Here is a 27,856-nt window from a genome sequence, read left to right as displayed (position 1 = left end):
AACAACAACAACAACAACAACAAACTATAGAACCTATTTACCTGAGAACAGCTCTAACAAAACTCTATGAAACGTATTTACAGGCAACTTAAACAAACTCTAAAACTTCTATCCTGAACACAACAACTGTAAAACGTATGTACAGCAGGGTGGCATCTGTGTCTGTGATGTCCCTAAGTCCTGGAAGAAAAACAAGTAGCACGGTCAGTGCAGTCAGGCACGGAAGGGTGTTCCATGTGCTGCCAGGCTGCGACACTGGCCCAGTGGGACTCTGCTGCCAGAAGGGAGCCTGGCTGGGGGCTGTGGCCCAGGCACTGGAACAGGGCTTGTGTGGCCCACAGCAAGCCCAGGCCAGGCCAGGGATGGCCAGGAGAATCCAGTGCATGGGCTAGCGTGTCCCTGAGCAGGGAGTGCCCAGCCCGGCCCCAGGCTGGCAGCAGGGGCCCCACTCTGCCTGTGGGGAGCACCTGCCTGTTCTGCTGCTGGCATCGGTCTTCATCCCAAGACCATGTCTTCCTCCTTGTCTTTTAGATCAATATCCATCTCTTCAATATAATCTTTCGTTTCCACCTCCATCTCTTCCTCTGTCTCGTACATATCCACATCCATCTCTTCCTCTCCAGTATCCTCTCCGTCCACTTCCATGGCTTCTTCTCTATCAGTCTGTGTATCGACGTCCGTCTCCTCCTCTCCGTCTGTGCCCGCCTGCAGAGGTAGCAAAATTTCCCACCCTGTCCCACAGAGCTCCAGCCCAGCCAGGCAGCTGCGGGGTGTCCGCCTCCGTGGAATAGTACCATACCTCTTTTGGAACAAATGCAGACATCCTGCAAGGATGGAGAGCAAAATCCAAGCGATGGGGAGCTTTGGGGACTGCTGGGGGAATCAGGGAGCAGGTGGCAACAAGGTGACAGGGGTAGGCTTGGAGCAGGGTGAATGAAGAGCGTGCTGGCACAAGGAGCCAAGGGTTGTGTTGTGGCCGTTGCTGGATGCTGGAAGTTCTAGCTGGAGCGTGCACTGTGACATCACCGCCAGGAGTTCAGGCCCAGGCTGAAGTAGACAACGGAGACTGTAGAATGAATGATGGAATCCCTGGGTGCTTGGGCTTGGAAGGGACCCTAAAGACCATCTTGTTCCAAGCGGAGCGATCTTCGCCCAGAAGAGGTTGCTCAGAGCCCCGCTCCCAGCTGGCCTTGGATGTTGCCAAGGATGGAGCATCCCCAGCCTCTGTGCACAGCCTGGGCCAGTGCCCCAGCAGCCGGAGTGGAAAAGAGCAGCTTCATTAGATCCAACTTCAAGCTCACTCCTGCAGTTGAAAGGCTTCTCCTCTCTGTGCCCATCTTTCCTAGAGCTGCAGGGAGGCCTCGCCAGCCCCCTTCTCTTTCCAGGCTGAGCATCCCCAGCCCCACACGGACAGCAGTCCGATGCGTGGCAGTCAAGGCTAAAGGGTAGCAAATGGCTACATCAGGAAGTGAGAGATGGAAGCTTTTGAAGATGGAAGCTTTACCTCTAAATGTAGAAAAGAAAGAAAAGTGGAGGGGGAAATGGTGGGACTCTGGATCTGTTCTAACTGGCGAGGATTTTCTTTTCTTCTTTTCTGTCGTGCTAACCCAAGTTTTGTTGTTTGAAAGGAGGTTTAGCAAAATATCCATCGTCTTCTCCACTGCTGAAACACTGAACAACACCTGGGCAGGCTGAGGATGCAGAGCAAAACCTGCAAATATCTACTGCTGATCGTGATCCTGGGGAATGCAGCTAAAGCCAGCCAAAAGCAATTTCTGGGAAGTCAAGCCTGCTTTACGTTTTCTGGAGTTTGGTTGTGCCAACTTCACCAGTCATTTCTAAAAAAGGAAAAGAAACTCCAAGCAAAAGAGAGAAAAACACAAAGAAACCAACCCAAAGAAACCAATCAAACAAACAGATAAAACACCCCCAATCAAACCAAAGGCAATGAGAAGTTAGGACTAGTTGTAAGGATATCACAGCAGGCGAATGGCTGCTTCCTACTTGGATCACCATCCAAAGCCACCTAGAACAACTTCTCCAAAACATATCCAACAGGAGAAATGGAAAAAGTGATCCATGGCAGCTCTGCATTGTGGTGAAGGATGAGCATGCAGTGGTCCAGATTGCCCACCCTCCAGGCTGCTGTTTGCTCTGCTGAAAGACTCTTGCAGGACTGTGGCCCCTCTCCATGCAATGGAAATCATTGCCACAGCTCTCAGTTGAGGCACTGGCATTTCCAGAGCCAGATTCAGGCACAATCCTACTGCCTGCTGAGCATCTGGGAAAGCTGCTGAGCATCTTCAGGCCTAGAAGCACAAAAGAGCTCAGGCTCTCCCCAAACTGGGTTTTCAGGGCAGCTTTCCATATCTCTGCAAGATTTCTTCATCCCTCAACACGTCTGACTTCATTATGTCCAACGATGCATTTGGGTTTCTTCCGTCCTCTTGTGTGCCCGTGAGTAACCTTCCACGTGGATGAAGGAGATTGTGTACAGGACAATTGATTGCGGCATTGTCATTTGGCTTCACTGTCACTCAGTTGAACACGGTCCTTATCTAAGAAGGACTTCCAAGAAATGGGTAGGAGTTTTGGCTGTGAGAGGAGCAGAAAGCACATTTTCTACAGCAAATTGCTAGCTGATGCACTTTCCTCCCTGCCAAAATAGTGATTGCCATTCATCTTCCTGGGAAGAATGTAAAGACCCATTCAGAGATGCCAGGTTCAGCTGGCCTGTGGCTTTGTGTGCCTCATTTCACATGTCCAATTTCAAGGGCCACTAAAAGAGGCTCATGTTTGCCTTGCAACCCACAAGTGCTGTAGGTATTTCCAGGAGAAGAGGGAAAACATCGCTGTCCTGTGGTGTGGTAGAAATGCCACCACAACTGTGATTGTGTGAGCAAAGCCAGCCAGTGCTTTTTGGGGCAGCAGCAGCAGCTGAGAGTGTGGCAGAGCGGTTTTGATACTCTTTTTAGAGTCCTGCAAACATTGTTCCCGAAACAAGCCACAGCTTTGCAAACGTGCCCGAAGAAAATGCAAAGAGAACTGGGGTGTGAAAATCAAAGACTGTTTATCTGTAGAAGAAAAGGAACAAGAATGAACTATACCACATATTTACACTGTAAGAATATTGGTAACAACAACAACAACAACAACAACAACAAACTATAGAACCTATTTACCTGAGAACAGCTCTAACAAAACTCTATGAAACGTATTTACAGGCAACTTAAACAAACTCTAAAACTTCTATCCTGAACACAACAACTGTAAAACGTATGTACAGCAGGGTGGCATCTGTGTCTGTGATGTCCCTAAGTCCTGGAAGAAAAACAAGTAGCACGGTCAGTGCAGTCAGGCACGGAAGGGTGTTCCATGTGCTGCCAGGCTGCGACACTGGCCCAGTGGGACTCTGCTGCCAGAAGGGAGCCTGGCTGGGGGCTGTGGCCCAGGCACTGGAACAGGGCTTGTGTGGCCCACAGCAAGCCCAGGCCAGGCCAGGGATGGCCAGGAGAATCCAGTGCATGGGCTAGCGTGTCCCTGAGCAGGGAGTGCCCAGCCCGGCCCCAGGCTGGCAGCAGGGGCCCCACTCTGCCTGTGGGGAGCACCTGCCTGTTCTGCTGCTGGCATCGGTCTTCATCCCAAGACCATGTCTTCCTCCTTGTCTTTTAGATCAATATCCATCTCTTCAATATAATCTTTCGTTTCCACCTCCATCTCTTCCTCTGTCTCGTACATATCCACATCCATCTCTTCCTCTCCAGTATCCTCTCCGTCCACTTCCATGGCTTCTTCTCTATCAGTCTGTGTATCGACGTCCGTCTCCTCCTCTCCGTCTGTGCCCGCCTGCAGAGGTAGCAAAATTTCCCACCCTGTCCCACAGAGCTCCAGCCCAGCCAGGCAGCTGCGGGGTGTCCGCCTCCGTGGAATAGTACCATACCTCTTTTGGAACAAATGCAGACATCCTGCAAGGATGGAGAGCAAAATCCAAGCGATGGGGAGCTTTGGGGACTGCTGGGGGAATCAGGGAGCAGGTGGCAACAAGGTGACAGGGGTAGGCTTGGAGCAGGGTGAATGAAGAGCGTGCTGGCACAAGGAGCCAAGGGTTGTGTTGTGGCCGTTGCTGGATGCTGGAAGTTCTAGCTGGAGCGTGCACTGTGACATCACCGCCAGGAGTTCAGGCCCAGGCTGAAGTAGACAACGGAGACTGTAGAATGAATGATGGAATCCCTGGGTGCTTGGGCTTGGAAGGGACCCTAAAGACCATCTTGTTCCAAGCGGAGCGATCTTCGCCCAGAAGAGGTTGCTCAGAGCCCCGCTCCCAGCTGGCCTTGGATGTTGCCAAGGATGGAGCATCCCCAGCCTCTGTGCACAGCCTGGGCCAGTGCCCCAGCAGCCGGAGTGGAAAAGAGCAGCTTCATTAGATCCAACTTCAAGCTCACTCCTGCAGTTGAAAGGCTTCTCCTCTCTGTGCCCATCTTTCCTAGAGCTGCAGGGAGGCCTCGCCAGCCCCCTTCTCTTTCCAGGCTGAGCATCCCCAGCCCCACACGGACAGCAGTCCGATGCGTGGCAGTCAAGGCTAAAGGGTAGCAAATGGCTACATCAGGAAGTGAGAGATGGAAGCTTTTGAAGATGGAAGCTTTACCTCTAAATGTAGAAAAGAAAGAAAAGTGGAGGGGGAAATGGTGGGACTCTGGATCTGTTCTAACTGGCGAGGATTTTCTTTTCTTCTTTTCTGTCGTGCTAACCCAAGTTTTGTTGTTTGAAAGGAGGTTTAGCAAAATATCCATCGTCTTCTCCATTGCTGAAACACTGAACAACACCTGGGCAGGCTGAGGATGCAGAGCAAAACCTGCAAATATCTACTGCTGATCGTGATCCTGGGGAATGCAGCTAAAGCCAGCCAAAAGCAATTTCTGGAAAGTCAAGCCTGCTTTACGTTTTCTGGAGTTTGGTTGTGCCAACTTCACCAGTCATTTCTAAAAAAGGAAAAGAAACTCCAAGCAAAAGAGAGAAAAACACAAAGAAACCAACCCAAAGAAACCAATCAAACAAACAGATAAAACACCCCCAATCAAACCAAAGGCAATGAGAAGTTAGGACTAGTTGTAAGGATATCACAGCAGGCGAATGGCTGCTTCCTACTTGGATCACCATCCAAAGCCACCTAGAACAACTTCTCCAAAACATATCCAACAGGAGAAATGGAAAAAGTGATCCATGGCAGCTCTGCATTGTGGTGAAGGATGAGCATGCAGTGGTACAGATTGCCCACCCTCCAGGCTGCTGTTTGCTCTGCTGAAAGACTCTTGCAGGACTGTGGCCCCTCTCCATGCAATGGAAATCATTGCCACAGCTCTCAGTTGAGGCACTGGCATTTCCAGAGCCAGATTCAGGCACAATCCTACTGCCTGCTGAGCATCTGGGAAAGCTGCTGAGCATCTTCAGGCCTAGAAGCACAAAAGAGCTCAGGCTCTCCCCAAACTGGGTTTTCAGGGCAGCTTTCCATATCTCTGCAAGATTTCTTCATCCCTCAACACGTCTGACTTCATTATGTCCAACGATGCATTTGGGTTTCTTCCGTCCTCTTGTGTGCCCGTGAGTAACCTTCCACGTGGATGAAGGAGATTGTGTACAGGACAATTGATTGCGGCATTGTCATTTGGCTTCACTGTCACTCAGTTGAACACGGTCCTTATCTAAGAAGGACTTCCAAGAAATGGGTAGGAGTTTTGGCTGTGAGAGGAGCAGAAAGCACATTTTCTACAGCAAATTGCTAGCTGATGCACTTTCCTCCCTGCCAAAATAGTGATTGCCATTCATCTTCCTGGGAAGAATGTAAAGACCCATTCAGAGATGCCAGGTTCAGCTGGCCTGTGGCTTTGTGTGCCTCATTTCACATGTCCAATTTCAAGGGCCACTAAAAGAGGCTCATGTTTGCCTTGCAACCCACAAGTGCTGTAGGTATTTCCAGGAGAAGAGGGAAAACATCGCTGTCCTGTGGTGTGGTAGAAATGCCACCACAACTGTGATTGTGTGAGCAAAGCCAGCCAGTGCTTTTTGGGGCAGCAGCAGCAGCTGAGAGTGTGGCAGAGCGGTTTTGATACTCTTTTTAGAGTCCTGCAAACATTGTTCCCGAAACAAGCCACAGCTTTGCAAACGTGCCCGAAGAAAATGCAAAGAGAACTGGGGTGTGAAAATCAAAGACTGTTTATCTGTAGAAGAAAAGGAACAAGAATGAACTATACCACATATTTACACTGTAAGAATATTGGTAACAACAACAACAACAACAACAACAACAAACTATAGAACCTATTTACCTGAGAACAGCTCTAACAAAACTCTATGAAACGTATTTACAGACAACTTAAACAAACTCTAAAACCTCTATCCTGAACACAACAACTGTAAAACGTATGTACAGCAGGGTGGCATCTGTGTCTGTGATGTCCCTAAGTCCTGGAAGAAAAACAAGTAGCACGGTCAGTGCAGTCAGGCACGGAAGGGTGTTCCATGTGCTGCCAGGCTGCGACACTGGCCCAGTGGGACTCTGCTGCCAGAAGGGAGCCTGGCTGGGGGCTGTGGCCCAGGCACTGGAACAGGGCTTGTGTGGCCCACAGCAAGCCCAGGCCAGGCCAGGGATGGCCAGGAGAATCCAGTGCATGGGCTAGCGTGTCCCTGAGCAGGGAGTGCCCAGCCCGGCCCCAGGCTGGCAGCAGGGGCCCCACTCTGCCTGTGGGGAGCACCTGCCTGTTCTGCTGCTGGCATCGGTCTTCATCCCAAGACCATGTCTTCCTCCTTGTCTTTTAGATCAATATCCATCTCTTCAATATAATCTTTCGTTTCCACCTCCATCTCTTCCTCTGTCTCGTACATATCCACATCCATCTCTTCCTCTCCAGTATCCTCTCCGTCCACTTCCATGGCTTCTTCTCTATCAGTCTGTGTATCGACGTCCGTCTCCTCCTCTCCGTCTGTGCCCGCCTGCAGAGGTAGCAAAATTTCCCACCCTGTCCCACAGAGCTGCAGCCCAGCCAGGCAGCTGCGGGGTGTCCGCCTCCGTGGAATAGTACCATACCTCTTTTGGAACAAATGCAGACATCCTGCAAGGATGGAGAGCAAAATCCAAGCGATGGGGAGCTTTGGGGACTGCTGGGGGAATCAGGGAGCAGGTGGCAACAAGGTGACAGGGGTAGGCTTGGAGCAGGGTGAATGAAGAGCGTGCTGGCACAAGGAGCCAAGGGTTGTGTTGTGGCCGTTGCTGGATGCTGGAAGTTCTAGCTGGAGCGTGCACTGTGACATCACCGCCAGGAGTTCAGGCCCAGGCTGAAGTAGACAACGGAGACTGTAGAATGAATGATGGAATCCCTGGGTGCTTGGGCTTGGAAGGGACCCTAAAGACCATCTTGTTCCAAGCGGAGCGATCTTCGCCCAGAAGAGGTTGCTCAGAGCCCCGCTCCCAGCTGGCCTTGGATGTTGCCAAGGATGGAGCATCCCCAGCCTCTGTGCACAGCCTGGGCCAGTGCCCCAGCAGCCGGAGTGGAAAAGAGCAGCTTCATTAGATCCAACTTCAAGCTCACTCCTGCATTTGAAAGGCTTCTCCTGTCTGTGCCCATCTTTCCTAGAGCTGCAGGGAGGCCTCGCCAGCCCCCTTCTCTTTCCAGGCTGAGCATCCCCAGCCCCACACGGACAGCAGTCCGATGCGTGGCAGTCAAGGCTAAAGGGTAGCAAATGGCTACATCAGGAAGTGAGAGATGGAAGCTTTTGAAGATGGAAGCTTTACCTCTAAATGTAGAAAAGAAAGAAAAGTGGAGTGGGAAATGGTGGGACTCTGGATCTGTTCTAACTGGCGAGGATTTTCTTTTCTTCTTTTCTGTCGTGCTAACCCAAGTTTTGTTGTTTGAAAGGAGGTTTAGCAAAATATCCATCGTCTTCTCCATTGCTGAAACACTGAACAACACCTGGGCAGGCTGAGGATGCAGAGCAAAACCTGCAAATATCTACTGCTGATCGTGATCCTGGGGAATGCAGCTAAAGCCAGCCAAAAGCAATTTCTGGAAAGTCAAGCCTGCTTTACGTTTTCTGGAGTTTGGTTGTGCCAACTTCACCAGTCATTTCTAAAAAAGGAAAAAAAACTCCAAGCAAAAGAGAGAAAAACACAAAGAAACCAACCCAAAGAAACCAATCAAACAAACAGATAAAACACCCCCAATCAAACCAAAGGCAATGAGAAGTTAGGACTAGTTGTAAGGATATCACAGCAGGCGAATGGCTGCTTCCTACTTGGATCACCATCCAAAGCCACCTAGAACAACTTCTCCAAAACATATCCAACAGGAGAAATGGAAAAAGTGATCCATGGCAGCTCTGCATTGTGGTGAAGGATGAGCATGCAGTGGTCCAGATGCAGCACTGCCCACCCTCCAGGCTGCTGTTTGCTCTGCTGAAAGACTCTTGCAGGACAGTGGCCCCTCTCCATGCAATGGAAATCATTGCCACAGCTCTCAGTTGAGGCACTGGCATTTCCAGAGCCAGATTCAGGCACAATCCTACTACCTGCTGAGCCTCTGGGAAAGGTGCTGAGCATCTTCAGGCCTAAAAGCACAAAAGAGCTCAGGCTCTCCCCGAACTGGGTTTTCAGGGCAGCTTTCCATATCTCTGCAAGATTTCTTCATCCCTCAACACGTCTGACTTCATTATGTCCAACGATGCATTTGGGTTTCTTCCGTCCTCTTGTGTGCCCGTGAGTAACCTTCCACGTGGATGAAGGAGATTGTGTACAGGACAATTGATTGCGGCATTGCCATTTGGCTTCACTGTCACTCAGTTGAACACGGTCCTTATCTAAGAAGGACTTCCAAGAAATGGGTAGGAGTTTTGGCTGTGAGAGGAGCAGAAAGCACATTTTCTACAGCAAATTGCTAGCTGATGCACTTTCCTCCCTGCCAAAATAGTGATTGCCATTCATCTTCCTGGGAAGAATGTAAAGACCCATTCAGAGATGCCAGGTTCAGCTGGCCTGTGGCTTTGTGTGCCTCATTTCACATGTCCAATTTCAAGGGCCACTAAAAGAGGCTCATGTTTGCCTTGCAACCCACAAGTGCTGTAGGTATTTCCAGGAGAAGAGGAAAAACATCGCTGTCCTGTGGTGTGGTAGAAATGCCACCACAACTGTGATTGTGTGAGCAAAGCCAGCCAGTGCTTTTTGGGGCAGCAGCAGCAGCTGAGAGTGTGGCAGAGCGGTTTTGATACTCTTTTTAGAGTCCTGCAAACATTGTTCCCGAAACAAGCCACAGCTTTGCAAACGTGCCCGAAGAAAATGCAAAGAGAACTGGGGTGTGAAAATCAAAGACTGTTTATCTGTAGAAGAAAAGGAACAAGAATGAACTATACCACATATTTACACTGTAAGAATATTGGTAACAACAACAACAACAACAACAACAACAAACTATAGAACCTATTTACCTGAGAACAGCTCTAACAAAACTCTATGAAACGTATTTACAGGCAACTTAAACAAACTCTAAAACCTCTATCCTGAACACAACAACTGTAAAACGTATGTACAGCAGGGTGGCATCTGTGTCTGTGATGTCCCTAAGTCCTGGAAGAAAAACAAGTAGCACGGTCAGTGCAGTCAGGCACGGAAGGGTGTTCCATGTGCTGCCGGGCTGGGACACTGGCCCAGTGGGACTCTGCTGCCAGAAGGGAGCCTGGCTGGGGGCTGTGGCCCAGGCACTGGAACAGGGCTTGTGTGGCCCACAGCAAGCCCAGGCCAGGCCAGGGATGGCCAGGAGAATCCAGTGCATGGGCTAGCGTGTCCCTGAGCAGGGAGTGCCCAGCCCGGCCCCAGGCTGGCAGCAGGGGCCCCACTCTGCCTGTGGGGAGCACCTGCCTGTTCTGCTGCTGGCATCGGTCTTCATCCCAAGACCATGTCTTCCTCCTTGTCTTTTAGATCAATATCCATCTCTTCAATATAATCTTTCGTTTCCACCTCCATCTCTTCCTCTGTCTCGTACATATCCACATCCATCTCTTCCTCTCCAGTATCCTCTCCGTCCACTTCCATGGCTTCTTCTCTATCAGTCTGTGTATCGACGTCCGTCTCCTCCTCTCCGTCTGTGCCAGCCTGCAGAGGTAGCAAAATTTCCCACCCTGTCCCACAGAGCTGCAGCCCAGCCAGGCAGCTGCGGGGTGTCCGCCTCCGTGGAATAGTACCATACCTCTTTTGGAACAAATGCAGACATCCTGCAGGGATGGAGAGCAAAATCCAAGCGATGGGGAGCTTTGGGGACTGCTGGGGGAATCAGGGAGCAGGTGGCAACAAGGTGACAGGGGTAGGCTTGGAGCAGGGTGAAGAGCGTGCTGGCACAAGGAGCCAAGGGTTGTGTTGTGGCCGTTGCTGGATGCTGGAAGTTCTAGCTGGAGCGTGCACTGTGACATCACCGCCAGGAGTTCAGGCCCAGGCTGAAGTGGACAACGGAGACCGTAGAATGAATGATGGAATCCCTGGGTGCTTGGTCTTGGAAGGGACCCTAAAGACCATCTTGTTCCAAGCGGAGCAATCTTCGCCCAGAAGAGGTTGCTCAGAGCCCCGCTCCCAGCTGGCCTTGGATGTTGCCAAGGATGGAGCATCCCCAGCCTCTGTGCACAGCCCGAGCCAGTGCCCCAGCAGCCGGAGTGGAAAAGAGCAGCTTCTTTAGATCCAACTTCAAGCTCACTCCTGCAGTTGAAAGGCTTCTCCTCTCTGTGCCCATCTTTCCTAGAGCTGCAGGGAGGCCTCGCCAGCCCCCTTCTCTTTCCAGGCTGAGCATCCCCAGCCCCACACGGACAGCAGTCCGATGCGTGGCAGTCAAGGCTATAGGGTAGCAAATGGCTACATCAGGAAGTGAGAGATGGAAGCCTTTGGAGATGGAAGCTTTACCTCTAAATGTAGAAAAGAAAGAAAAGTGGAGGGGGAAATGGTGGGACTCTGGCTCTGTTCTAACTGGTGAAGATTTTCTTCTCTTCTTTTCTGTCGTGCTAACCCAAGTTTTGTTGTTTGAAAGGAGGTTTAGCAAAATATCCATCGTCTTCTCCATTGCTGAAACACTGAACAACACCTGGGCAGGCTGAGGATGCAGAGCAAAACCTGCAAATATCTACTGCTGATCGTGATCCTGGGGAATGCAGCTAAAGCCAGCCAAAAGCAATTTCTGGAAAGTCAAGCCTGCTTTACGTTTTCTGGAGTTTGGTTGTGCCAACTTCACCAGTCATTTCTAAAAAAGGAAAAAAAACTCCAAGCAAAAGAGAGAAAAACACAAAGAAACCAACCCAAAGAAACCAATCAAACAAACAGATAAAACACCCCCAATCAAACCAAAGGCAATGAGAAGTTAGGACTAGTTGTAAGGATATCACAGCAGGCGAATGGCTGCTTCCTACTTGGATCACCATCCAAAGCCACCTAGAACAACTTCTCCAAAACATATCCAACAGGAGAAATGGAAAAAGTGATCCATGGCAGCTCTGCATTGTGGTGAAGGATGAGCATGCAGTGGTCCAGATGCAGCACTGCCCACCCTCCAGGCTGCTGTTTGCTCTGCTGAAAGACTCTTGCAGGACAGTGGCCCCTCTCCATGCAATGGAAATCATTGCCACAGCTCTCAGTTGAGGCACTGGCATTTCCAGAGCCAGATTCAGGCACAATCCTACTACCTGCTGAGCCTCTGGGAAAGGTGCTGAGCATCTTCAGGCCTAAAAGCACAAAAGAGCTCAGGCTCTCCCCGAACTGGGTTTTCAGGGCAGCTTTCCATATCTCTGCAAGATTTCTTCATCCCTCAACACGTCTGACTTCATTATGTCCAACGATGCATTTGGGTTTCTTCCGTCCTCTTGTGTGCCCGTGAGTAACCTTCCACGTGGATGAAGGAGATTGTGTACAGGACAATTGATTGCGGCATTGCCATTTGGCTTCACTGTCACTCAGTTGAACACGGTCCTTATCTAAGAAGGACTTCCAAGAAATGGGTAGGAGTTTTGGCTGTGAGAGGAGCAGAAAGCACATTTTCTACAGCAAATTGCTAGCTGATGCACTTTCCTCCCTGCCAAAATAGTGATTGCCATTCATCTTCCTGGGAAGAATGTAAAGACCCATTCAGAGATGCCAGGTTCAGCTGGCCTGTGGCTTTGTGTGCCTCATTTCACATGTCCAATTTCAAGGGCCACTAAAAGAGGCTCATGTTTGCCTTGCAACCCACAAGTGCTGTAGGTATTTCCAGGAGAAGAGGAAAAACATCGCTGTCCTGTGGTGTGGTAGAAATGCCACCACAACTGTGATTGTGTGAGCAAAGCCAGCCAGTGCTTTTTGGGGCAGCAGCAGCAGCTGAGAGTGTGGCAGAGCGGTTTTGATACTCTTTTTAGAGTCCTGCAAACATTGTTCCCGAAACAAGCCACAGCTTTGCAAACGTGCCCGAAGAAAATGCAAAGAGAACTGGGGTGTGAAAATCAAAGACTGTTTATCTGTAGAAGAAAAGGAACAAGAATGAACTATACCACATATTTACACTGTAAGAATATTGGTAACAACAACAACAACAACAACAACAACAAACTATAGAACCTATTTACCTGAGAACAGCTCTAACAAAACTCTATGAAACGTATTTACAGGCAACTTAAACAAACTCTAAAACCTCTATCCTGAACACAACAACTGTAAAACGTATGTACAGCAGGGTGGCATCTGTGTCTGTGATGTCCCTAAGTCCTGGAAGAAAAACAAGTAGCACGGTCAGTGCAGTCAGGCACGGAAGGGTGTTCCATGTGCTGCCGGGCTGGGACACTGGCCCAGTGGGACTCTGCTGCCAGAAGGGAGCCTGGCTGGGGGCTGTGGCCCAGGCACTGGAACAGGGCTTGTGTGGCCCACAGCAAGCCCAGGCCAGGCCAGGGATGGCCAGGAGAATCCAGTGCATGGGCTAGCGTGTCCCTGAGCAGGGAGTGCCCAGCCCGGCCCCAGGCTGGCAGCAGGGGCCCCACTCTGCCTGTGGGGAGCACCTGCCTGTTCTGCTGCTGGCATCGGTCTTCATCCCAAGACCATGTCTTCCTCCTTGTCTTTTAGATCAATATCCATCTCTTCAATATAATCTTTCGTTTCCACCTCCATCTCTTCCTCTGTCTCGTACATATCCACATCCATCTCTTCCTCTCCAGTATCCTCTCCGTCCACTTCCATGGCTTCTTCTCTATCAGTCTGTGTATCGACGTCCGTCTCCTCCTCTCCGTCTGTGCCAGCCTGCAGAGGTAGCAAAATTTCCCACCCTGTCCCACAGAGCTGCAGCCCAGCCAGGCAGCTGCGGGGTGTCCGCCTCCGTGGAATAGTACCATACCTCTTTTGGAACAAATGCAGACATCCTGCAGGGATGGAGAGCAAAATCCAAGCGATGGGGAGCTTTGGGGACTGCTGGGGGAATCAGGGAGCAGGTGGCAACAAGGTGACAGGGGTAGGCTTGGAGCAGGGTGAAGAGCGTGCTGGCACAAGGAGCCAAGGGTTGTGTTGTGGCCGTTGCTGGATGCTGGAAGTTCTAGCTGGAGCGTGCACTGTGACATCACCGCCAGGAGTTCAGGCCCAGGCTGAAGTGGACAACGGAGACCGTAGAATGAATGATGGAATCCCTGGGTGCTTGGTCTTGGAAGGGACCCTAAAGACCATCTTGTTCCAAGCGGAGCAATCTTCGCCCAGAAGAGGTTGCTCAGAGCCCCGCTCCCAGCTGGCCTTGGATGTTGCCAAGGATGGAGCATCCCCAGCCTCTGTGCACAGCCCGAGCCAGTGCCCCAGCAGCCGGAGTGGAAAAGAGCAGCTTCTTTAGATCCAACTTCAAGCTCACTCCTGCAGTTGAAAGGCTTCTCCTCTCTGTGCCCATCTTTCCTAGAGCTGCAGGGAGGCCTCGCCAGCCCCCTTCTCTTTCCAGGCTGAGCATCCCCAGCCCCACACGGACAGCAGTCCGATGCGTGGCAGTCAAGGCTATAGGGTAGCAAATGGCTACATCAGGAAGTGAGAGATGGAAGCCTTTGGAGATGGAAGCTTTACCTCTAAATGTAGAAAAGAAAGAAAAGTGGAGGGGGAAATGGTGGGACTCTGGCTCTGTTCTAACTGGTGAAGATTTTCTTCTCTTCTTTTCTGTCGTGCTAACCCAAGTTTTGTTGTTTGAAAGGAGGTTTAGCAAAATATCCATCGTCTTCTCCACTGCTGAAACACTGAACAACACCTGGGCAGGCTGAGGATGCAGAGCAAAACCTGCAAATATCTACTGCTGATCGTGATCCTGGGGAATGCAGCTAAAGCCAGCCAAAAGCAATTTCTGGGAAGTCAAGCCTGCTTTACGTTTTCTGGAGTTTGGTTGTGCCAACTTCACCAGTCATTTCTAAAAAAGGAAAAGAAACTCCAAGCAAAAGAGAGAAAAACACAAAGAAACCAACCCAAAGAAACCAATCAAACAAACAGATAAAACACCCCCAATCAAACCAAAGGCAATGAGAAGTTAGGACTAGTTGTAAGGATATCACAGCAGGCGAATGGCTGCTTCCTACTTGGATCACCATCCAAAGCCACCTAGAACAACTTCTCCAAAACATATCCAACAGGAGAAATGGAAAAAGTGATCCATGGCAGCTCTGCATTGTGGTGAAGGATGAGCATGCAGTGGTCCAGATGCAGCACTGCCCACCCTCCAGGCTGCTGTTTGCTCTGCTGAAAGACTCTTGCAGGACTGTGGCCCCTCTCCATGCAATGGAAATCATTGCCACAGCTCTCAGTTGAGGCACTGGCATTTCCAGAGCCAGATTCAGGCACAATCCTACTACCTGCTGAGCCTCTGGGAAAGGTGCTGAGCATCTTCAGGCCTAGAAGCACAAAAGAGCTCAGGCTCTCCCCGAACTGGGTTTTCAGGGCAGCTTTCCATATCTCTGCAAGATTTCTTCATCCCTCAACACGTCTGACTTCATTATGTCCAACGATGCATTTGGGTTTCTTCCGTCCTCTTGTGTGCCCGTGAGTAACCTTCCACGTGGATGAAGGAGATTGTGTACAGGACAATTGATTGCGGCATTGCCATTTGGCTTCACTGTCACTCAGTTGAACACGGTCCTTATCTAAGAAGGACTTCCAAGAAATGGGTAGGAGTTTTGGCTGTGAGAGGAGCAGAAAGCACATTTTCTACAGCAAATTGCTAGCTGATGCACTTTCCTCCCTGCCAAAATAGTGATTGCCATTCATCTTCCTGGGAAGAATGTAAAGACCCATTCAGAGATGCCAGGTTCAGCTGGCCTGTGGCTTTGTGTGCCTCATTTCACATGTCCAATTTCAAGGGCCACTAAAAGAGGCTCATGTTTGCCTTGCTACCCACAAGTGCTGTAGGTATTTCCAGGAGAAGAGGGAAAACATCGCTGTCCTGTGGTGTGGTAGAAATGCCACCACAACTGTGATTGTGTGAGCAAAGCCAGCCAGTGCTTTTTGGGGCAGCAGCAGCAGCTGAGAGTGTGGCAGAGCGGTTTTGATACTCTTTTTAGAGTCCTGCAAACATTGTTCCCGAAACAAGCCACAGCTTTGCAAATGTGCCCGAAGAAAATGCAAAGAGAACTGGGGTGTGAAAATCAAAGACTGTTTATCTGTAGAAGAAAAGGAACAAGAATGAACTACACCACATATTTACACTGTAAGAATATTGGTAACAACAACAACAACAACAACAACAACAACAACAAACTATAGAACCTATTTACCTGAGAACAGCTCTAACAAAACTCTATGAAACGTATTTACAGACAACTTAAACAAACTCTAAAACCTCTATCCTGAACACAACAACTGTAAAACGTATGTACAGCAGGGTGGCATCTGTGTCTGTGATGTCCCTAAGTCCTGGAAGAAAAACAAGTAGCACGGTCAGTGCAGTCAGGCACGGAAGGGTGTTCCATGTGCTGCCGGGCTGGGACACTGGCCCAGTGGGACTCTGCTGCCAGAAGGGAGCCTGGCTGGGGGCTGTGGCCCAGGCACTGGAACAGGGCTTGTGTGGCCCACAGCAAGCCCAGGCCAGGCCAGGGATGGCCATCAGAATCCAGTGCATGGGCTAGCGTGTCCCTGAGCAGGAAGTGCCCAGCCCGGCCCCAGGCTGGCAGCAGGGGCCCCACTCTGCCTGTGGGGAGCACCTGCCTGTTCTGCTGCTGGCATCGGTCTTCATCCCAAGACCATGTCTTCCTCCTTGTCTTTTAGATCAATATCCATCTCTTCAATATAATCTTTCGTTTCCACCTCCATCTCTTCCTCTGTCTCGTACATATCCACATCCATCTCTTCCTCTCCAGTATCCTCTCCGTCCACTTCCATGGCTTCTTCTCTATCAGTCTGTGTATCGACGTCCGTCTCCTCCTCTCCGTCTGTGCCAGCCTGCAGAGGTAGCAAACTTTCCCACCCTGTCCCACAGAGCTCCAGCCCAGCCAGGCAGCTGCGGGGTGTCCGCCTCCGTGGAATAGTACCATACCTCTTTTGGAACAAATGCAGACATCCTGCAGGGATGGAGAGCAAAATCCAAGCGATGGGGAGCTTTGGGGACTGCTGGGGGAATCAGGGAGCAGGTGGCAACAAGGTGACAGGGGTAGGCTTGGAGCAGGGTGAATGAAGAGCGTGCTGGCACAAGGAGCCAAGGGTTGTGTTGTGGCCGTTGCTGGATGCTGGAAGTTCTAGCTGGAGCGTGCACTGTGACATCACCGCCAGGAGTTCAGGCCCAGGCTAAAGTAGACAACTGAGACTGTAGAATGAATGATGGAATCCCTGGGTGCTTGGGCTTGGAAGGGACCCTAAAGACCATCTTGTTCCAAGCGGAGCAATCTTCGCCCAGAAGAGGTTGCTCAGAGCCCCGCTCCCAGCTGGCCTTGGATGTTGCCAAGGATGGAGCATCCCCAGCCTCTGTGCACAGCCTGGGCCAGTGCCCCAGCAGCCGGAGTGGAAAAGAGCAGCTTCATTAGATCCAACTTCAAGCTCACTCCTGCATTTGAAAGGCTTCTCCTCTCTGTGCCCATCTTTCCTAGAGCTGCAGGGAGGCCTCGCCAGCCCCCTTCTCTTTCCAGGCTGAGCATCCCCAGCCCCACACGGAGAGCAGTCCGATGCGTGGCAGTCAAGGCTAAAGGGTAGCAAATGGCTACATCAGGAAGTGAGAGATGGAAGCTTTTGGAGATGGAAGCTTTACCTCTAAATGTAGAAAAGAAAGAAAAGTGGAGGGGGAAATGGTGGGAATCTGGCTCTGTTCTAACTGGCGAAGATTTTCTTTTCTTCTTTTCTGTCGTGCTAACCCAAGTTTTGTTGTTTGAAAGGAGGTTTAGCAAAATATCCATCGTCTTCTCCACTGCTGAAACACTGAACAACACCTGGGCAGGCTGAGGATGCAGAGCAAAACCTGCAAATATCTACTGCTGATCGTGATCCTGGGGAATGCAGCTAAAGCCAGCCAAAAGCAATTTCTGGGAAGTCAAGCCTGCTTTACGTTTTCTGGAGTTTGGTTGTGCCAACTTCACCAGTCATTTCTAAAAAAGGAAAAGAAACTCCAAGCAAAAGAGAGAAAAACACAAAGAAACCAACCCAAAGAAACCAATCAAACAAACAGATAAAACACCCCCAATCAAACCAAAGGCAATGAGAAGTTAGGACTAGTTGTAAGGATATCACAGCAGGCGAATGGCTGCTTCCTACTTGGATCACCATCCAAAGCCACCTAGAACAACTTCTCCAAAACATATCCAACAGGAGAAATGGAAAAAGTGATCCATGGCAGCTCTGCATTGTGGTGAAGGATGAGCATGCAGTGGTACAGATTGCCCACCCTCCAGGCTGCTGTTTGCTCTGCTGAAAGACTCTTGCAGGACTGTGGCCCCTCTCCATGCAATGGAAATCATTGCCACAGCTCTCAGTTGAGGCACTGGCATTTCCAGAGCCAGATTCAGGCACAATCCTACTGCCTGCTGAGCATCTGGGAAAGCTGCTGAGCATCTTCAGGCCTAGAAGCACAAAAGAGCTCAGGCTCTCCCCAAACTGGGTTTTCAGGGCAGCTTTCCATATCTCTGCAAGATTTCTTCATCCCTCAACACGTCTGACTTTATGATGTCCAACGATGCATTTGGGTTTCTTCCGTCCTCTTGTGTGCCCGTGAGTAACCTTCCACGTGGATGAAGGAGATTGTGTACAGGACAATTGATTGCGGCATTGCCATTTGGCTTCACTGTCACTCAGTTGAACACGGTCCTTATCTAAGAAGGACTTCCAAGAAATGGGTAGGAGTTTTGGCTGTGAGAGGAGCAGAAAGCACATTTTCTACAGCAAATTGCTAGCTGATGCACTTTCCTCCCTGCCAAAATAGTGATTGCCATTCATCTTCCTGGGAAGAATGTAAAGACCCATTCAGAGATGCCAGGTTCAGCTGGCCTGTGGCTTTGTGTACCTCATTTCACATGTCCAATTTCAAGGGCCACTAAAAGAGGCTCATGTTTGCCTTGCTACCCACAAGTGCTGTAGGTATTTCCAGGAGAAGAGGGAAAACATCGCTGTCCTGTGGTGTGGTAGAAATGCCACCACAACTGTGATTGTGTGAGCAAAGCCAGCCAGTGCTTTTTGGGGCAGCAGCAGCAGCTGAGAGTGTGGCAGAGCGGTTTTGATACTCTTTTTAGAGTCCTGCAAACATTGTTCCCGAAACAAGCCACAGCTTTGCAAATGTGCCCGAAGAAAATGCAAAGAGAACTGGGGTGTGAAAATCAAAGACTGTTTATCTGTAGAAGAAAAGGAACAAGAATGAACTACACCACATATTTACACTGTAAGAATATTGGTAACAACAACAACAACAACAACAACAACAACAACAACAAACTATAGAACCTATTTACCTGAGAACAGCTCTAACAAAACTCTATGAAACGTATTTACAGACAACTTAAACAAACTCTAAAACCTCTATCCTGAACACAACAACTGTAAAACGTATGTACAGCAGGGTGGCATCTGTGTCTGTGATGTCCCTAAGTCCTGCAAGAAAAACAAGTAGCACGGTCAGTGCAGTCAGGCACGGAAGGGTGTTCCATGTGCTGCCGGGCTGGGACACTGGCCCAGTGGGACTCTGCTGCCAGAAGGGAGCCTGGCTGGGGGCTGTGGCCCAGGCACTGGAACAGGGCTTGTGTGGCCCACAGCAAGCCCAGGCCAGGCCAGGGATGGCCAGCAGAATCCAGTGCATGGGCTAGCGTGTCCCTGAGCAGGAAGTGCCCAGCCCGGCCCCAGGCTGGCAGCAGGGGCCCCACTCTGCCTGTGGGGAGCACCTGCCTGTTCTGCTGCTGGCATCGGTCTTCATCCCAAGACCATGTCTTCCTCCTTGTCTTTTAGATCAATATCCATCTCTTCAATATAATCTTTCGTTTCCACCTCCATCTCTTCCTCTGTCTCGTACATATCCACATCCATCTCTTCCTCTCCACTATCCTCTCCGTCCACTTCCATGGCTTCTTCTCTATCAGTCTGTGTATCGACGTCCGTCTCCTCCTCTCCGTCTGTGCCAGCCTGCAGAGGTAGCAAAATTTCCCACCCTGTCCCACAGAGCTCCAGCCCAGCCAGGCAGCTGCGGGGTGTCCGCCTCCGTGGAATAGTACCATACCTCTTTTGGAACAAATGCAGACATCCTGCAGGGATGGAGAGCAAAATCCAAGCGATGGGGAGCTTTGGGGACTGCTGGGGGAATCAGGGAGCAGGTGGCAACAAGGTGACAGGGGTAGGCTTGGAGCAGGGTGAATGAAGAGCGTGCTGGCACAAGGAGCCAAGGGTTGTGTTGTGGCCGTTGCTGGATGCTGGAAGTTCTAGCTGGAGCGTGCACTGTGACATCACCGCCAGGAGTTCAGGCCCAGGCTGAAGTAGACAACGGAGACTGTAGAATGAATGATGGAATCCCTGGGTGCTTGGGCTTGGAAGGGACCATCTTGTTCCAAGCGGAGCAATCTTCGCCCAGAATAGGTTGCTCAGAGCCCCGCTCCCAGCTGGCCTTGGATGTTGCCAAGGATGGAGCATCCCCAGCCTCTGTGCACAGCCTGGGCCAGTGCCCCAGCAGCCGGAGTGGAAAAGAGCAGCTTCATTAGATCCAACTTCAAGCTCACTCCTGCATTTGAAAGGCTTCTCCTCTCTGTGCCCATCTTTCCTAGAGCTGCAGGGAGGCCTCGCCAGCCCCCTTCTCTTTCCAGGCTGAGCATCCCCAGCCCCACACGGACAGCAGTCCGATGCGTGGCAGTCAAGGCTAAAGGGTAGCAAATGGCTACATCAGGAAGTGAGAGATGGAAGCTTTTGGAGATGGAAGCTTTACCTCTAAATGTAGAAAAGAAAGAAAAGTGGAGGGGGAAATGGTGGGACTCTGGCTCTGTTCTAACTGGCGAAGATTTTCTTTTCTTCTTTTCTGTCGTGATAACCCAAGTTTTGTTGTTTGAAAGGAGGTTTAGCAAAATATCCATCGTCTTCTCCACTGCTGAAACACTGAACAACACCTGGGCAGGCTGAGGATGCAGAGCAAAACCTGCAAATATCTACTGCTGATCGTGATCCTGGGGGATGCAGCTAAAGCCAGCCAAAAGCAATTTCTGGAAAGTCAAGCCTGCTTTACGTTTTCTGGAGTTTGGTTGTGCCAACTTCACCAGTCATTTCTAAAAAAGGAAAAGAAACTCCAAGCAAAAGAGAGAAAAACACAAAGAAACCAACCCAAAGAAACCAATCAAACAAACAGATAAAACACCCCCAATCAAACCAAAGGCAATGAGAAGTTAGGACTAGTTGTAAGGATATCACAGCAGGCGAATGGCTGCTTCCTACTTGGATCACCATCCAAAGCCACCTAGAACAACTTCTCCAAAACATATCCAACAGCAGAAATGGAAAAAGTGATCCATGGCAGCTCTGCATTGTGGTGAAGGATGAGCATGCAGTGGTCCAGATGCAGCACTGCCCACCCTCCAGGCTGCTGTTTGCTCTGCTGAAAGACTCTTGCAGGACTGTGGCCCCTCTCCATGCAATGGAAATCATTGCCACAGCTCTCAGTTGAGGCACTGGCATTTCCAGAGCCAGATTCAGGCACAATCCTACTGCCTGCTGAGCATCTGGGAAAGCTGCTGAGCATCTTCAGGCCTAGAAGCACAAAAGAGCTCAGGCTCTCCCGAAACTGGGTTTTCAGGGCAGCTTTCCATATCTCTGCAAGATTTCTTCATCCCTCAACACGTATGACTTTATTATGTCCAACGATGCATTTGGGTTTCTTCCGTCCTCTTGTGTGCCCGTGAGTAACCTTCCACGTGGATGAAGGAGATTGTGTACAGGACAATTGATTGCGGCATTGCCATTTGGCTTCACTGTCACTCAGTTGAACACGGTCCTTATCTAAGAAGGACTTCCAAGAAATGGGTAGGAGTTTTGGCTGTGAGAGGAGCAGAAAGCACATTTTCTACAGCAAATTGCTAGCTGATGCACTTTCCTCCCTGCCAAAATAGTGATTGCCATTCATCTTCCTGGGAAGAATGTAAAGACCCATTCAGAGATGCCAGGTTCAGCTGGCCTGTGGCTTTGTGTACCTCATTTCACATGTCCAATTTCAAGGGCCACTAAAAGAGGCTCATGTTTGCCTTGCTACCCACAAGTGCTGTAGCTATTTCCAGGAGAAGAGGGAAAACATCGCTGTCCTGTGGTGTGGTAGAAATGCCACCACAACTGTGATTGTGTGAGCAAAGCCAGCCAGTGCTTTTTGGGGCAGCAGCAGCAGCTGAGAGTGTGGCAGAGCGGTTTTGATACTCTTTTTAGAGTCCTGCAAACATTGTTCCCGAAACAACCCATAGCTTTGCAAACGTGCCCGAAGAAAATGCAAAGAGAACTGGGGTGTGAAAATCAAAGACTGTTTATCTGTAGAAGAAAAGGAACAAGAATGAACTACACCACATATTTACACTGTAAGAATATTGGTAACAACAACAACAACAACAACAAACTATAGAACCTATTTACCTGAGAACAGCTCTAACAAAACTCTATGAAACGTATTTACAGACAACTTAAACAAACTCTAAAACCTCTATCCTGAACACAACAACTGTAAAACGTATGTACAGCAGGGTGGCATCTGTGTCTGTGATGTCCCTAAGTCCTGCAAGAAAAACAAGTAGCACGGTCAGTGCAGTCAGGCACGGAAGGGTGTTCCATGTGCTGCCGGGCTGGGACACTGGCCCAGTGGGACTCTGCTGCCAGAAGGGAGCCTGGCTGGGGGCTGTGGCCCAGGCACTGGAACAGGGCTTGTGTGGCCCACAGCAAGCCCAGGCCAGGCCAGGGATGGCCAGCAGAATCCAGTGCATGGGCTAGCGTGTCCCTGAGCAGGGAGTGCCCAGCCCGGCCCCAGGCTGGCAGCAGGGGCCCCACTCTGCCTGTGGGGAGCACCTGCCTGTTCTGCTGCTGGCATCGGTCTTCATCCCAAGACCATGTCTTCCTCCTTGTCTTTTAGATCAATATCCATCTCTTCAATATAATCTTTCGTTTCCACCTCCATCTCTTCCTCTGTCTCGTACATATCCACATCCATCTCTTCCTCTCCAGTATCCTCTCCGTCCACTTCCATGGCTTCTTCTCTATCAGTCTGTGTATCGACGTCCGTCTCCTCCTCTCCGTCTGTGCCAGCCTGCAGAGGTAGCAAAATTTCCCACCCTGTCCCACAGAGCTGCAGCCCAGCCAGGCAGCTGCGGGGTGTCCGCCTCCGTGGAATAGTACCATAGCTCTTTTGGAACAAATGCAGACATCCTGCAGGGATGGAGAGCAAAATCCAAGCGATGGGGAGCTTTGGGGACTGCTGGGGGAATCAGGGAGCAGGTGGCAACAAGGTGACAGGGGTAGGCTTGGAGCAGGGTGAATGAAGAGCGTGCTGGCACAAGGAGCCAAGGGTTGTGTTGTGGCCGTTGCTGGATGCTGGAAGTTCTAGCTGGAGCGTGCACTGTGACATCACCGCCAGGAGTTCAGGCCCAGGCTGAAGTAGACAACGGAGACTGTAGAATGAATGATGGAATCCCTGGGTGCTTGGGCTTGGAAGGGACCATCTTGTTCCAAGCGGAGCAATCTTCGCCCAGAATAGGTTGCTCAGAGCCCCGCTCCCAGCTGGCCTTGGATGTTGCCAAGGATGGAGCATCCCCAGCCTCTGTGCACAGCCTGGGCCAGTGCCCCAGCAGCCGGAGTGGAAAAGAGCAGCTTCATTAGATCCAACTTCAAGCTCACTCCTGCATTTGAAAGGCTTCTCCTCTCTGTGCCCATCTTTCCTAGAGCTGCAGGGAGGCCTCGCCAGCCCCCTTCTCTTTCCAGGCTGAGCATCCCCAGCCCCACACGGAGAGCAGTCCGATGCGTGGCAGTCAAGGCTAAAGGGTAGCAAATGGCTACATCAGGAAGTGAGAGATGGAAGCTTTTGGAGATGGAAGCTTTACCTCTAAATGTAGAAAAGAAAGAAAAGTGGAGGGGGAAATGGTGGGAATCTGGCTCTGTTCTAACTGGCGAAGATTTTCTTTTCTTCTTTTCTGTCGTGCTAACCCAAGTTTTGTTGTTTGAAAGGAGGTTTAGCAAAATATCCATCGTCTTCTCCACTGCTGAAACACTGAACAACACCTGGGCAGGCTGAGGATGCAGAGCAAAACCTGCAAATATCTACTGCTGATCGTGATCCTGGGGAATGCAGCTAAAGCCAGCCAAAAGCAATTTCTGGAAAGTCAAGCCTGCTTTACGTTTTCTGGAGTTTGGTTGTGCCAACTTCACCAGTCATTTCTAAAAAAGGAAAAGAAACTCCAAGCAAAAGAGAGAAAAACACAAAGAAACCAACCCAAAGAAACCAATCAAACAAACAGATAAAACACCCCCAATCAAACCAAAGGCAATGAGAAGTTAGGACTAGTTGTAAGGATATCACAGCAGGCGAATGGCTGCTTCCTACTTGGATCACCATCCAAAGCCACCTAGAACAACTTCTCCAAAACATATCCAACAGGAGAAATGGAAAAAGTGATCCATGGCAGCTCTGCATTGTGGTGAAGGATGAGCATGCAGTGGTACAGATTGCCCACCCTCCAGGCTGCTGTTTGCTCTGCTGAAAGACTCTTGCAGGACTGTGGCCCCTCTCCATGCAATGGAAATCATTGCCACAGCTCTCAGTTGAGGCACTGGCATTTCCAGAGCCAGATTCAGGCACAATCCTACTGCCTGCTGAGCATCTGGGAAAGCTGCTGAGCATCTTCAGGCCTAGAAGCACAAAAGAGCTCAGGCTCTCCCCAAACTGGGTTTTCAGGGCAGCTTTCCATATCTCTGCAAGATTTCTTCATCCCTCAACACGTCTGACTTTATGATGTCCAACGATGCATTTGGGTTTCTTCCGTCCTCTTGTGTGCCCGTGAGTAACCTTCCACGTGGATGAAGGAGATTGTGTACAGGACAATTGATTGCGGCATTGCCATTTGGCTTCACTGTCACTCAGTTGAACACGGTCCTTATCTAAGAAGGACTTCCAAGAAATGGGTAGGAGTTTTGGCTGTGAGAGGAGCAGAAAGCACATTTTCTACAGCAAATTGCTAGCTGATGCACTTTCCTCCCTGCCAAAATAGTGATTGCCATTCATCTTCCTGGGAAGAATGTAAAGACCCATTCAGAGATGCCAGGTTCAGCTGGCCTGTGGCTTTGTGTACCTCATTTCACATGTCCAATTTCAAGGGCCACTAAAAGAGGCTCATGTTTGCCTTGCTACCCACAAGTGCTGTAGGTATTTCCAGGAGAAGAGGGAAAACATCGCTGTCCTGTGGTGTGGTAGAAATGCCACCACAACTGTGATTGTGTGAGCAAAGCCAGCCAGTGCTTTTTGGGGCAGCAGCAGCAGCTGAGAGTGTGGCAGAGCGGTTTTGATACTCTTTTTAGAGTCCTGCAAACATTGTTCCCGAAACAAGCCACAGCTTTGCAAATGTGCCCGAAGAAAATGCAAAGAGAACTGGGGTGTGAAAATCAAAGACTGTTTATCTGTAGAAGAAAAGGAACAAGAATGAACTACACCACATATTTACACTGTAAGAATATTGGTAACAACAACAACAACAACAACAACAACAACAACAACAAACTATAGAACCTATTTACCTGAGAACAGCTCTAACAAAACTCTATGAAACGTATTTACAGACAACTTAAACAAACTCTAAAACCTCTATCCTGAACACAACAACTGTAAAACGTATGTACAGCAGGGTGGCATCTGTGTCTGTGATGTCCCTAAGTCCTGCAAGAAAAACAAGTAGCACGGTCAGTGCAGTCAGGCACGGAAGGGTGTTCCATGTGCTGCCGGGCTGGGACACTGGCCCAGTGGGACTCTGCTGCCAGAAGGGAGCCTGGCTGGGGGCTGTGGCCCAGGCACTGGAACAGGGCTTGTGTGGCCCACAGCAAGCCCAGGCCAGGCCAGGGATGGCCATCAGAATCCAGTGCATGGGCTAGCGTGTCCCTGAGCAGGAAGTGCCCAGCCCGGCCCCAGGCTGGCAGCAGGGGCCCCACTCTGCCTGTGGGGAGCACCTGCCTGTTCTGCTGCTGGCATCGGTCTTCATCCCAAGACCATGTCTTCCTCCTTGTCTTTTAGATCAATATCCATCTCTTCAATATAATCTTTCGTTTCCACCTCCATCTCTTCCTCTGTCTCGTACATATCCACATCCATCTCTTCCTCTCCAGTATCCTCTCCGTCCACTTCCATGGCTTCTTCTCTATCAGTCTGTGTATCGACGTCCGTCTCCTCCTCTCCGTCTGTGCCAGCCTGCAGAGGTAGCAAAATTTCCCACCCTGTCCCACAGAGCTCCAGCCCAGCCAGGCAGCTGCGGGGTGTCCGCCTCCGTGGAATAGTACCATACCTCTTTTGGAACAAATGCAGACATCCTGCAGGGATGGAGAGCAAAATCCAAGCGATGGGGAGCTTTGGGGACTGCTGGGGGAATCAGGGAGCAGGTGGCAACAAGGTGACAGGGGTAGGCTTGGAGCAGGGTGAATGAAGAGCGTGCTGGCACAAGGAGCCAAGGGTTGTGTTGTGGCCGTTGCTGGATGCTGGAAGTTCTAGCTGGAGCGTGCACTGTGACATCACCGCCAGGAGTTCAGGCCCAGGCTGAAGTAGACAACGGAGACTGTAGAATGAATGATGGAATCCCTGGGTGCTTGGGCTTGGAAGGGACCATCTTGTTCCAAGCGGAGCAATCTTCGCCCAGAATAGGTTGCTCAGAGCCCCGCTCCCAGCTGGCCTTGGATGTTGCCAAGGATGGAGCATCCCCAGCCTCTGTGCACAGCCTGGGCCAGTGCCCCAGCAGCCGGAGTGGAAAAGAGCAGCTTCATTAGATCCAACTTCAAGCTCACTCCTGCATTTGAAAGGCTTCTCCTCTCTGTGCCCATCTTTCCTAGAGCTGCAGGGAGGCCTCGCCAGCCCCCTTCTCTTTCCAGGCTGAGCATCCCCAGCCCCACACGGACAGCAGTCCGATGCGTGGCAGTCAAGGCTAAAGGGTAGCAAATGGCTACATCAGGAAGTGAGAGATGGAAGCTTTTGGAGATGGAAGCTTTACCTCTAAATGTAGAAAAGAAAGAAAAGTGGAGGGGGAAATGGTGGGACTCTGGCTCTGTTCTAACTGGCGAAGATTTTCTTTTCTTCTTTTCTGTCGTGCTAACCCAAGTTTTGTTGTTTGAAAGGAGGTTTAGCAAAATATCCATCGTCTTCTCCACTGCTGAAACACTGAACAACACCTGGGCAGGCTGAGGATGCAGAGCAAAACCTGCAAATATCTACTGCTGATCGTGATCCTGGGGGATGCAGCTAAAGCCAGCCAAAAGCAATTTCTGGAAAGTCAAGCCTGCTTTACGTTTTCTGGAGTTTGGTTGTGCCAACTTCACCAGTCATTTCTAAAAAAGGAAAAGAAACTCCAAGCAAAAGAGAGAAAAACACAAAGAAACCAACCCAAAGAAACCAATCAAACAAACAGATAAAACACCCCCAATCAAACCAAAGGCAATGAGAAGTTAGGACTAGTTGTAAGGATATCACAGCAGGCGAATGGCTGCTTCCTACTTGGATCACCATCCAAAGCCACCTAGAACAACTTCTCCAAAACATATCCAACAGCAGAAATGGAAAAAGTGATCCATGGCAGCTCTGCATTGTGGTGAAGGATGAGCATGCAGTGGTCCAGATGCAGCACTGCCCACCCTCCAGGCTGCTGTTTGCTCTGCTGAAAGACTCTTGCAGGACTGTGGCCCCTCTCCATGCAATGGAAATCATTGCCACAGCTCTCAGTTGAGGCACTGGCATTTCCAGAGCCAGATTCAGGCACAATCCTACTGCCTGCTGAGCATCTGGGAAAGCTGCTGAGCATCTTCAGGCCTAGAAGCACAAAAGAGCTCAGGCTCTCCCGAAACTGGGTTTTCAGGGCAGCTTTCCATATCTCTGCAAGATTTCTTCATCCCTCAACACGTATGACTTTATTATGTCCAACGATGCATTTGGGTTTCTTCCGTCCTCTTGTGTGCCCGTGAGTAACCTTCCACGTGGATGAAGGAGATTGTGTACAGGACAATTGATTGCGGCATTGCCATTTGGCTTCACTGTCACTCAGTTGAACACGGTCCTTATCTAAGAAGGACTTCCAAGAAATGGGTAGGAGTTTTGGCTGTGAGAGGAGCAGAAAGCACATTTTCTACAGCAAATTGCTAGCTGATGCACTTTCCTCCCTGCCAAAATAGTGATTGCCATTCATCTTCCTGGGAAGAATGTAAAGACCCATT

General features: G+C 50.2%; 1 long non-coding RNA gene across 1 annotated transcript; it reads right to left on the bottom strand.

The window, feature by feature from the left end:
* Positions 1-1,577: 1,577 nt before the first annotated feature.
* On the bottom strand, positions 1,578-19,846 carry LOC147650462 (uncharacterized). The gene is made up of 8 exons (XR_015276811.1): positions 19,674-19,846; positions 19,346-19,579; positions 17,229-19,054; positions 7,082-7,786; positions 6,754-6,987; positions 3,941-6,462; positions 3,613-3,846; positions 1,578-3,321 (listed from the first exon to the last, which is right to left on the bottom strand). It is a non-coding gene; the product is annotated as an uncharacterized LOC147650462 (long non-coding RNA).
* Between the last annotated feature and the right edge of the window lie 8,010 nt (positions 19,847-27,856).

This window comes from Cyanistes caeruleus, chromosome 15 (assembly GCF_971803275.1).
Source record: "Cyanistes caeruleus chromosome 15, bCyaCae1.hap1.1, whole genome shotgun sequence".
NCBI lineage: Eukaryota > Metazoa > Chordata > Aves > Passeriformes > Paridae > Cyanistes > Cyanistes caeruleus.
This window is presented reverse-complemented; position numbering and strand designations above follow the sequence as displayed.